This window comes from Mesocricetus auratus, unplaced genomic scaffold (genome assembly GCF_017639785.1).
Source record: "Mesocricetus auratus isolate SY011 unplaced genomic scaffold, BCM_Maur_2.0 Super-Scaffold_100001, whole genome shotgun sequence".
Taxonomy (NCBI): domain Eukaryota; kingdom Metazoa; phylum Chordata; class Mammalia; order Rodentia; family Cricetidae; genus Mesocricetus; species Mesocricetus auratus.
In genome coordinates this window covers 6,321,007-6,331,383 of record NW_024429187.1, presented here as the reverse complement: position 1 = coordinate 6,331,383, position 10,377 = coordinate 6,321,007, and the positions used below count along the sequence as shown (strand labels likewise).

Sequence of the window (10,377 nt, the reverse complement as noted above, 5' to 3'; positions counted from 1 at the left end):
ACACTAGTCTGAGCCTGGGGATCCCAGGTCCCCGTGCTGGGTGTAGTGCCCACCTTGCCGGGGATCTCGGAGGGACCCAGTCCAGAACCCTAGGGTCCACTAGAGAGAGAGACTCAGCTGTCCTCAAGACCGGCAAACGGAGCCCTCTCCTGGCCGCGCGGGGAAACACGCGTTCCCGGTTCGCTGCTGGGCATGCGCGGGGCGCGCTGGCTCTGGCCGAGAGCGAGCTGCTCGCACACGTTGCCCGGGCGGCGGGCGAGGCGGGCTCGCGGGGCACGGGGCTCGGGGCAAGCCCCGGCGGCATCTCTGGAGCTGGGCGCTGCGGGCGCTCCATCTCGGTGTCTTTCTCCCTCGGCCACCGGCCACCTCGTGTGTGGGGAGGTCGCGGCACTCCGTGAGGAGCGAGGCGGCTCCGAGGGCGGATCCAAGGTAAGAGCCCCTCGGACGCCGGTGCGGGTCCCCGGGTGGGATTCCCGCGGCGTGGGCTCCTCTCGATTTTCCGTAAGCGCCTGTGTGTGCCGGGACCCGAGCGGTGCCAGGCTCAGCGGCCACCGCGGTTCACTTGGACCCTTTGCAACTGGTGTCGGCGGCCAGGTGTGCGAGGGCGCTGCCGCCCCAGCGCGTCCCCGAGCCCGCTCCGCGCGACCGGGAGCCACGAGACCCGAGCCCGCCGCTACCAGCCCCACTGGGGGTGGACGCCGAGGGGTCCCCCAGACCCCAAGTTCACCTGGGCTGCGCGGGGCGCACCTGAGCTCGGCACACCTGGATTCTGGCCGTGCCTTAAAGATTTGGACTTGGGGACCTCAGAGCGCCTCTCACCCCAGCCCAAGTGGGGACTCTCCCGAGGAGGAGACCCGTTAGAGATGGGGACCCGCCCTGTGAGCGATGGACACCCTCCAGTTGAGGTAGCTCGCTGTGTTTGAGTAGTTGTGAATTCTGGATCACTTTCCAGCGCCCTTTCACTTTGGGGAAGATGGCCTCTCCTGTTGCTGTCTTTAGGGCTTTGGAGGGGTTCCACACCCACTGAGAGTGGAGGCTCCCCGTGTCTCACCCCTTCTTTTCTTTTCAACGACTACAATACCCATGCAAAGTCTTTGCACGGTTCTCTAAGCCCTGCTGCTCGAATCCTCCTCCTCCTATAGCCCCCAAGTGCTGCTGGCATCTCGCCTGGGCAGGGATCCCTGGTGTTTGGGCTTAAAATCCGCAGACATTTGGAGCGGCGAGGCTTTAGAAGAGGAGGCTTCCCCGAGTCAGTGTTTCAGCGAATGCATGGCTGCTTTTCTTTTCAAGGTTTCACTTCTTGTCTCAGACAGCAGGAGAAAGGGACAAAATAGCGAATAAGATAAGTTCAGATACAACTTGGTTCAGACACGTGTGAGTACTTTGAATTTTTATTTGGTTTTGCCACTTTGGGAAGGAGGTAAATTAGGATTCCTGGAAGGCTTTTTTTTTAATGTTAAAAAAACAAAACAAAACAAAAACAAAAATCCTCAAAGTAATTCTGTTGCGGGCTGTTTCTAATTTCTCCATTAAAAGGATGTCATTCTGCAGCTCCTTGTGTTTTGGACTGCCTGCGCTCATTGTGTAAAACTGTACATCTTGTCTACTGAAATTAAAATCAATGACATCTCGCCTCACCTAGTAAAGATTCTCTCTCTCTCTCTCTCTCTCTCTCTCTCTCTCTCTCTCTCTCTCTCTCTGTGTCTGTCTTTAAAATTGGGGATTGAAGGTTTCTGGGCATGCTGCTGTAGTGTTTAGTTTGGTGGCTGATGGGTTCACACCGTCGGAACATTAAACCTGTCTGTAGATTTGTCACATAGTCGGTATGTGACAGTGTCACAAGCTAGTGTGTGTGAGGAGATAGACTTTCCTGCACAATAGTAGATTAAGACTTTGTCAAAAATCCACAACTCACCCATGTCCCTCATAGCAGGAAAAAAGAAGGGAAAGAAAATTCCTTTTAATTCCTCCTGTTCAGACCTAAGTGTTGTTCACTGTCCTGGGATGTCTGCTCTAATTTTCTTTCACTTTCCAGTCTCATGGAGTATCATTATAATTGGCAAGTTAGTCTTTTATCAACAGTGGGGAATGCTTTAAGTGAACTTGTATTGAGGGTGATTTAAAACACACAAAAAAGTCCCTAACAGGAAACTGGTGTTTAATTTTGAAAACTTTGCTTATTTGTGTTCAGAGGTAAAGAGTTCATTTTGCCTGTTTATCTGGTTTTATCCTGATTTAGTCTATGCTCATTCTTTTCAACCTCCAGTACTTTGTAACTCTGTGACACAGGATGCTACCCTCTGCTTTCATTTACTATGTTTCAAACCTTAATCCTACTTTTAAAAAAAACCTACATTTGCATCTCTTTACTCCTTTTATTCCTCTGAATCTCCTTGTCATTCACCTGTTTGTATCTTAAAACATAGGTTCATTTGAGCCTCGTTTGAATAAACTGTAAATGCCAGATTCAAAGCCCTTTTGTTCCTTGAAGTTCTGTTAAATGACTTTTTAACATTAACTTTATTTGTGTAAATTGTAGGTTGGTTTTTCCAAGTTATGTTAAACACATTTGGTAGTTCTGTCTCAGGGCAAAACAAGCTAAGTATAGCTTATAAACTTTCAGACATCTGCAGGGATATCGGGGAGGAAGAGATGGTCTTTAGCCAAAGTGCTTTGGCTATATAGTACATCCCGGCTGGGAATTGCTGCACCAAATTGTTTGCAGCTGTGAGGAACTGAAACTATTCTTCTTAAGAAGCATTGTAGTGGAGACCGTGCTAGCTACGTGAACGGAGTGCTTACAAGGAAGGGGGGTTCTCCAGGACTGTACCGCAGCATCTTCAGTCTTTGTCAGATACATTCCTAAGTGGGATTTTCAGACAGACCCTAGGTGCGGGGGAGATGGCTAGGTGGGCAAAGTGCTTGTCAATCGAGGGCGAGTTCAGATCCTGAGCACCCGCATAAAAGGCTGGGCATGCCTCTGCAGTCCCAGCTGCAGGGGGAAGGAGGCAGAGGGTGGATTCTGGGCACTTGCTAGCCAGCCAGTCTGTCTCAAATGGCAAGCTCTAGGGTCAGTTGTACACACTTATGAGTGCATACAAGCATACGTGCTCGCGAGCACGCACGCACGCACACACACACACACACACACACACACACACGTGCGCGCGCGCATACACAAGTAAAAATAAAAATGATAAATAAATACCGAAAGTAGTCTGTAAGCTAGTTAGATGGCAGAGGAATGCAGCAATGGTACAGGAAGTGTAACAGCTTCTATTAACATGCTATGCTGCTGCAATTAAGGGGTAGTTAATGGTGTTGTGTTATTAGTTATAGTTCATACTCTGTTCATATGTTTTTTTCCCTTTGTTTTTTTGTGATGGAACCCAAGGTCTTGTGCCCATAGCTCTACCACTGAGCCGTACTCCAGCCCCTCCCTAGTTTTTATCTAACCTGCTTTCTCTCTCAGGACCCCACTAGTCATACCACTGGGTACATTTAATTGTCACAGTCTCTTCAGCTCAGGCTAATTCTGGTCTTCTCTCAGATTATCTTTGCTTTTTGGCAACTTTGACCATTTTGAGGAGTCCTTCCCATCCCCCAAGTCTATAGCATGCATCCCCCTTTGAATTTGTCTTTTGTTTGTCCCAGGGTTGGGCTGTAATTATGTACACCTTTGATCCCAGAGCTAGGAAAGCTCAGGCAGAAAGAAGGCAGGTTCGAGGCTAACCTGGCTACACAGTGAGTCCCTGTCTTAGTCAGGGTTGCTGTTGGTGAAACACCACGGCCAAAAGCAAGTTGAGGAAGAAGGGATTTATTTGGCTTCTACGTCCACACCACTGTTCATCACGGAAGGAAGTCAGGACAGGAACTCAAACAGGCCAGAGACCTGGAGGCAGGAGCTGATACAGAGGCCTTGGAGGAGTGCTGCTTATTGGTTTGCTCCTCATGAATTGTTCGGTCTGCTTTCTTATAGAAACCAGAACCACCAGCCCAGAGGTGTCTCCCCCGACAATGGGCTGGGCCATCCCCATCAATCACTAATTAAGAAAATGCCTGACAGGCTTGCCTTCAGCCAGATCTTATGGAGGCATTTTCTCAATTAAGGCTCCATTCTCCCGGATGTCAAGTTGAATATAAACCAGCCAGGACAGATACTGTCACAAAACAAGGAAACACAGTTATTGTGGGCTTTGGATTGGAGGATGATCAGGGCACAGTGCCTTCTCAGTCACAGACCACACAATACTCACCATCTCCAGGGTTATCAGACTCATCTTGATCACTGACTGAGATAGCATTTGTCAGTTTTTTCCTGCTGCTAACTTCCTGGTGTCTACTTTTTCCATTCCCCCTTTCATGGGAAGGGGTCTTTTAGCATAGCCTGTATTTTGGTAGTGGAGATTTATGACCCCTCCCCATCCCTGAGAGTGGGATATCTATCCACAGCTATGTCTGATTTATAATTTGAATATAAAAGTAGCCATGGCAGACTGTCACAAGCCACTGTGGGCTTTGGATTGGAATAGGACCAGGAAAAGTGGTTTCTCAGATATCACAGGTCACATGGGAGATTTTTCTCTTTTCCTTTGTTTAGTCTCTTGGTTATTTACTTACAAATATGAACTCCTGAATGTGGTGATATATTGTTTATGATTTAATAAAGTTTTCCTGGGGATCAGAATGCAAACCCAGCCACACTAGTCATAGAAGCTGGGCAGTGGTGGCACACACCTTTAATCCCAGGAATAAGAAGGTAGGCAGATGGATCTCTGTGAGTTCAAGGCCATCCAGGACTACTCCAGAGTGAATAATTTTCAAAGAGTCACAGAGCTCACACATTTAATCCCAGCACTAGAGAGGTATGTAAGGATAAGCAAAGGGTCTCATGTGAGACTCAGTTTCCAGTCACAGGGAAGACAGGATCTCCATTTCGGCCTCTGTAGAGGTAAGAGCTACTGGCTGGCTGCTTTGCTTCTCTGATCTTCAGCTTGAACCTCAGTAGCTGTCTCTGGGTTTTTAATTATTCATGTTACACCTGAGTATTTATTGTATTCTTTGCGCTATAATGCAACCGTTTTGAAGCTCAAATCCTTACGGTAGTTTCTTGTGCCCCTTTGATAAGTTCCTATCAGTGTGGTCTATAGGATATTCTTGCTTCTTTGTATTGTTCATATCAAGAATCTACTGTTTTATCAAGGAACTGGTTCCCTAATGTTTCCTAATGGAAAGCCAGGTCTGGCCCCGAATCATGGCATATGTTTGTAATCCCAACACTCTGGGGGCAGACGTGGGAGAACTGTCAGTTCAAGGTCCACTTGAGCTATAGTTTTTTAAAAATAATGTATTTATCTTTATTTTATATGCATTGGTACTTTGCCTGATGCATGTCTGTGTGAGGATGTCAGACCTCCTGGAACTGGAGTTACAGGCAGTTGTATCATGTGGGTGCTGAGAATTGAACTCAGGCCCTCTGGAAGAACAGCCAGTGCTTTTAACCACTGAGCCATCTCTCCAGCCCCTTGAGCTATGCTTTGAAAGAGGCCAAGGTCTGGGTTCTAGGTGGACTTGGTAATGGACTGTCATTAATTCCAGGTTCTCATGTGAAAAACACATGTGTGTAAAGAGGTTTAGATATACATGTCTATGTGTATATGTTTACACATTTATATTTCTGCATACCTGTGTGTATCTATATTAAAGCAAATATAAACTCATACTGGCATAAAACTGATTGTGTATTCTGGTCTCTCCCCTGTTTATCTGGAAACTCCCTGCAGCCATGAAGAGAAACCTGACTCGATTCCTCTGTTTAATTCATCGTTCATTTCCATTGTACAAGTTTAGCAGTGTTGGAACTGACAACCCTTGATAGTATGAACAGCCGCTTGGACAGCTGGAGTCCAGCGCCCATTTGCAGGGCCTTTCGCTTCTAAGCTTACTCTCCACCCAATTTCATGGTTAGCTAGCTAGCTTCTCTGCCTTCCGGTCCCGCTCCTGAGACGGTTTTACACACTTGTAGTTAGATTCTTATGTTACAGTTTGCATGCCATCTAAGGATCCCATGACCTGAGAATTTAATTTCTTATGCCTATTGAGATTAATCCTTGATCTTGTAAAGTTCTGTGGGCTTGACATGCCTATCTTGACAGTATCATATCGAATAATTTTGACAAGTTTCCTGTGCTGTTACCTTTCACCCCCTTTGTCTCCTCCCTGTGAAAGTCTGTAACCATTTAGTTTTGTTTTTTTATAGATGTCTTGTGACTTTTTCATGCTGGCATCTTTCACTTAGCAATATGTATGTCCTCTGTAGTGGACAACTTTTTTTTTTAAATTTTACTTTTTATTTTTGTGTTCCTGATGCCTGCAGAAGCCAGGAGAGGGTGTTAGATCCCCCTGGAAGTAGAGTTAAATGTTACGAAACTGCCATGTGGGTGCTGGGAATCAAATCTGCTTCCTCTGGAGTAGCAGCCAAGTCTCTCAACCACCAACCCACCTCCTCCAGCCCCAGCTCATTTATTTGTACTACTTAACATCGTTGCTCTGAGACGACACATTTTAGGTTAATGCATCTGTTGAAGGACATCTCGGCTGTTCCCAGTTTCTTGAGACTTGGAGTAAAGCTGCTATGAGCATTCTTGCGGGGTTTTAGGGCGGACGTAAGTGTTGAAGCAGTGAGGTGCATGCCTGTGGTAGATCATCATAGGCGAGGATTGAGGTTGTCTCTGCGAGACGCTGCAGACCACTTTCCAAAGTGGCATTCACAGCATTCACAGCAGCAGCATCTCACTTCCTATCATTTCGTCTCCGTGACAGCTTTCATTTTATTAATTCCAGTAGCTGAATACTAATATCTTATTGTTGTTTTAACTTGCCACCCCCTAATAGCATTTATGTGTTAACATCTGTTCACATAATATTTTCTGTTTTTCTGTTTTTTTTTGATGATAGGATATCTGTTTTGCCTACTTTTAAAAAAGGCTTTATTTCTTATTATTTAAATCAGGTGTCTGTGTGTGAGTATGTGCCTGAGTACAGCCACCCTAGGAAGCCAGAGCCATCGATCTCTTGGAGCTGGAGTTACATGTGGTTGTGTGGGGCTCAATGTGGGTGCTGGGAATTGAATACAGACCCTCTGCAAAAGCTGCAGGCATCATAATTGCCGAGCCCACCCTTTTCATACTTTTTTTTTTTGATTCTTTGGCTGAGACATGGAGAAAGATGGTTTATTGTACACGGGTTACACTCGGCCACAGAGAAGAGCCCAGAGCGCCACAGGTCGGGGCGGAGGGCGAGCTGGACTGTTTGGGCTGTAAGGAAGGCAGGCAAGTCTGGGAAGTGCTGTCTCTGCGAGAAGACCCAGCAGATGGTGAGGTTCCAGATCCTTTGAGACATAGCACAGTTCAGCAGCTTGTACCAGCATCCTGTCCCAGTTCAGGCCTTAGGCGTCCGTCCATCCGTCCTTTACTTCCGCTCTTCGCCTCTCTGGGTGGATCCGCCACCCTCCCTCCCTCCCCCCTCCCCCGTTTACCTGGGCCTCTGCCTCATCCTTCTTCTCTTGCTTGGCAGCCATCAGCCTGCGCATTCGCCTCTCCCTCCACTCACTCTCCTGGCCCAGGAGTCCCAAGGAAGATGGCGCTAAAGTCGAGCCTTTTGCCTACTTCTTAATGAGTTTATTTTTAAATATTGTTTAGGGTTTTAAGAGGTTTCAAATTAAAGAACCCCCCCCCCACCCAGTGCTGGGGAGTGAACCCAGAGCCTTATACGCGCCCAACATTTGCTGATTTATTCTCTAGCCCCTAAGAGTTTTGTAAAATTCTATTGTGTATATAAACACCTTTTCAAATGTGTTTTGCAAATATTTTCTTGTAGATTGTCTAATGTTATTATTCTCTCACCAGAGGAGTTGTTTGATTTTTGCCTTTTTTGTTGTTTTTAAGTCAAGGTCTCACCGTGTCATTTAGGCTGGTCAGAGCTCACAATATAGTACGGCTGGGTTAAAGCCCATGGCGGTCCTCATGCTGCAGCAGCCTGAATGCTGGCGTTACAGGCATGAACTGCCACACCTGGCTAGATGCTTAAAAACCCTTAATGTATTTGTGTGTGCTCATACAGGAGGGTGCATGTGTGGTCAGATGCATATGCGCATGCTTGTGAACACATGTAAGCTCCTGTGCTCAGGAACCTTGTCCATCTACTTTGAGGCAGGGTCTCTCCCTGGACTAGAACAGGGTCTCTCTGTGGACTAGAGCAGGGTCTCTCTGTGGACTACAGCAGGGTCTCCCTGGACTACAGCAGGGTCTCTCTGTGGATTAGAGCAGGGTCTCTCTGTGGACTAGAGCAGGGTCTCTCCCTGGACTACAGCAGGGTCTCTCTATGGATTAGAGCAGGGTCTCTCTATGGATTAGAGCAGGGTCTCTCTGTGGATTACAGCAGGGTCTCTCTGTGGATTAGAGCAGGGTCTCTCTGTGGACTAGAGCAGGGTCTCTCTGTGGATTAGAGCAGGGTCTCTCTGTGGATTAGAGCAGGGTCTCTCTGTGGATTAGAGCAGGGTCTCTCTGTGGATTAGAGCAGGGTCTCTCTGTGGATTAGAACAGAGTCTCTCTGTGGATTACAGCAGGGTCTCTCTGTGGATTAGAGCAGGGTCTCTCCCTGGACTACAGCAGGGTCTCTCTGTGGATTAGAGCAGGGTCTCTCTGTGGATTAGAGCAGGGTCTCTCTGTGGATTAGAGCAGGGTCTCTCTGTGGATTAGAACAGAGTCTCTCTGTGGATTAGAGCAAGGTCTCTCTGTGGACTACAGCAGGGTCTCTCTGTGGATTAGAGCAGGGCCTCTCTGTGGACTAGAGCAGGGTCTCTCTGTGGATTAGAGCAGGGTCTCTCTGTGGACTATAGCAGGGTCTCTCTGTGGACTACAGCAGGGTCTCTCTGTGGACTACAGCAGGGTCTCTCTATGGATTAGAGCAGGGTCTCTCTGTGGACTAGAACAAGGTCTCTCTGTGGACTAGAGCAGGGTCTCTCTGTGGACTAGAGCAGGGTCTCTCTGTGGACTAGAGCAGGGTCTCTCTGTCGATTAGAGCAGGGTCTCTCTGTGGATTAGAGCAGGGTCTCTCTATGGATTAGAGCAAGGTCTCTGTGGACTAGCGCAGGGTCTCTCTATGGATTAGAGCAGGGTCTCTCTGTGGACTAGAACAGGGTCTCTCTATGGATTAGAGCAAGGTCTCTGTGGACTAGAGCAGGGTCTCTCTGTGGATTAGAGCAGGGTCTCTCTATGGATTAGAGCAGGGTCTCTCTGTGGACTAGAACAGGGTCTCTCTATGGATTAGAGCAGGGTCTCTCTGTGGATTACAGCAGGGTCTCTCTGTGGATTAGAGCAGGGTCTCTCTGTGGACTACAGCAGGGTCTCTCTGTGGACTAGAGCAGGGTCTCTGTGGATTAGAGCACGGTCTCTCTGTGGACTACAGCAGGGTCTCTCTGTGGACTAGAGCAGGGTCTCTCTGTGGACTAGAGCAGGGTCTCTCTGTGGACTACAGCAGGGTCTCTCTGTGGACTAGAGCAGGGTCTCTCTGTGGATTAGAGCAGGGTCTCTCTGTGGATTAGAGCAGGGTCTCTCTATGGATTAGAGCAAGGTCTCTCTGTGGACTACAGCAGGGTCTCTCTGTGGACTAGAGCAGGGTCTCTCCCTGGACTACAGCAGGGTCTCTCTGTGGATTAGAGCAGGGTCTCTCTGTGGATTAGAGCAGGGTCTCTCTGTGGACTAGAGCAGGGTCTCTCTGTGGATTAGAGCAGGGTCTCTCCCTGGACTACAGCAGGGTCTCTGTGGATTAGAGCAGGGTCTCTCTATGGATTAGAGCAAGGTCTCTCTGTGGACTACAGCAGGGTCTCTCTGTGGACTAGAACAGGGTCTCTCTGTGGACTACAGCAGGGTCTCTCTGTGGACTAGAGCAGGGTCTCTCTGTGGATTACAGCAGGGTCTCTCCGTGGATTAGAGCAGGGTCTCTCTGTGGATTAGAGCAGGGTCTCTCTGTGGATTAGAGCAGGGTCTCTCTATGGATTAGAGCAAGGTCTCTGTGGACTAGAGCAGGGTCTCTCTATGGATTAGAGCAGGGTCTCTCTGTGGACTAGAGCAGGGTCTCTCTATGGAGTAGAGCAAGGTCTCTGTGGACTAGAGCAGGGTCTCTCTGTGGATTACAGCAGGGTCTCTCTGTGGATTAGAGCAGGGTCTCTCTGTGGATTAGAGCAGGGTCTCTCTATGGATTAGAGCAAGGTCTCTCTGTGGACTACAGCAGGGTCTCTCTGTGGACTAGAGCAGGGTCTCTCTGTGGACTACAGCAGGGTCTCTCTGTGGATTACAGCAGGGTCTCTCTGTGGAC

The 10,377-nt window shown here is 48.3% G+C and overlaps 1 protein-coding gene across 4 annotated transcripts in view; it reads left to right on the top strand.

Annotated features, from left to right (window-relative positions):
• The first annotated feature begins 225 nt into the window (after positions 1–225).
• Positions 226–10,377, top strand: part of Eps8 (epidermal growth factor receptor pathway substrate 8) — a 171,153-nt gene continuing 161,001 nt past the window's right edge. For 2 of the 4 annotated variants that reach the window (XM_040743448.1, XM_040743450.1), the window contains exon 1: positions 305–429. The gene's annotated coding sequence lies outside the window, so the exon portion shown is untranslated. Of the gene's footprint in view, positions 430–10,377 lie in introns of all 4 variants that reach the window. The other 2 variants (XM_040743453.1, XM_040743451.1) reach the window with 2 other exon arrangements.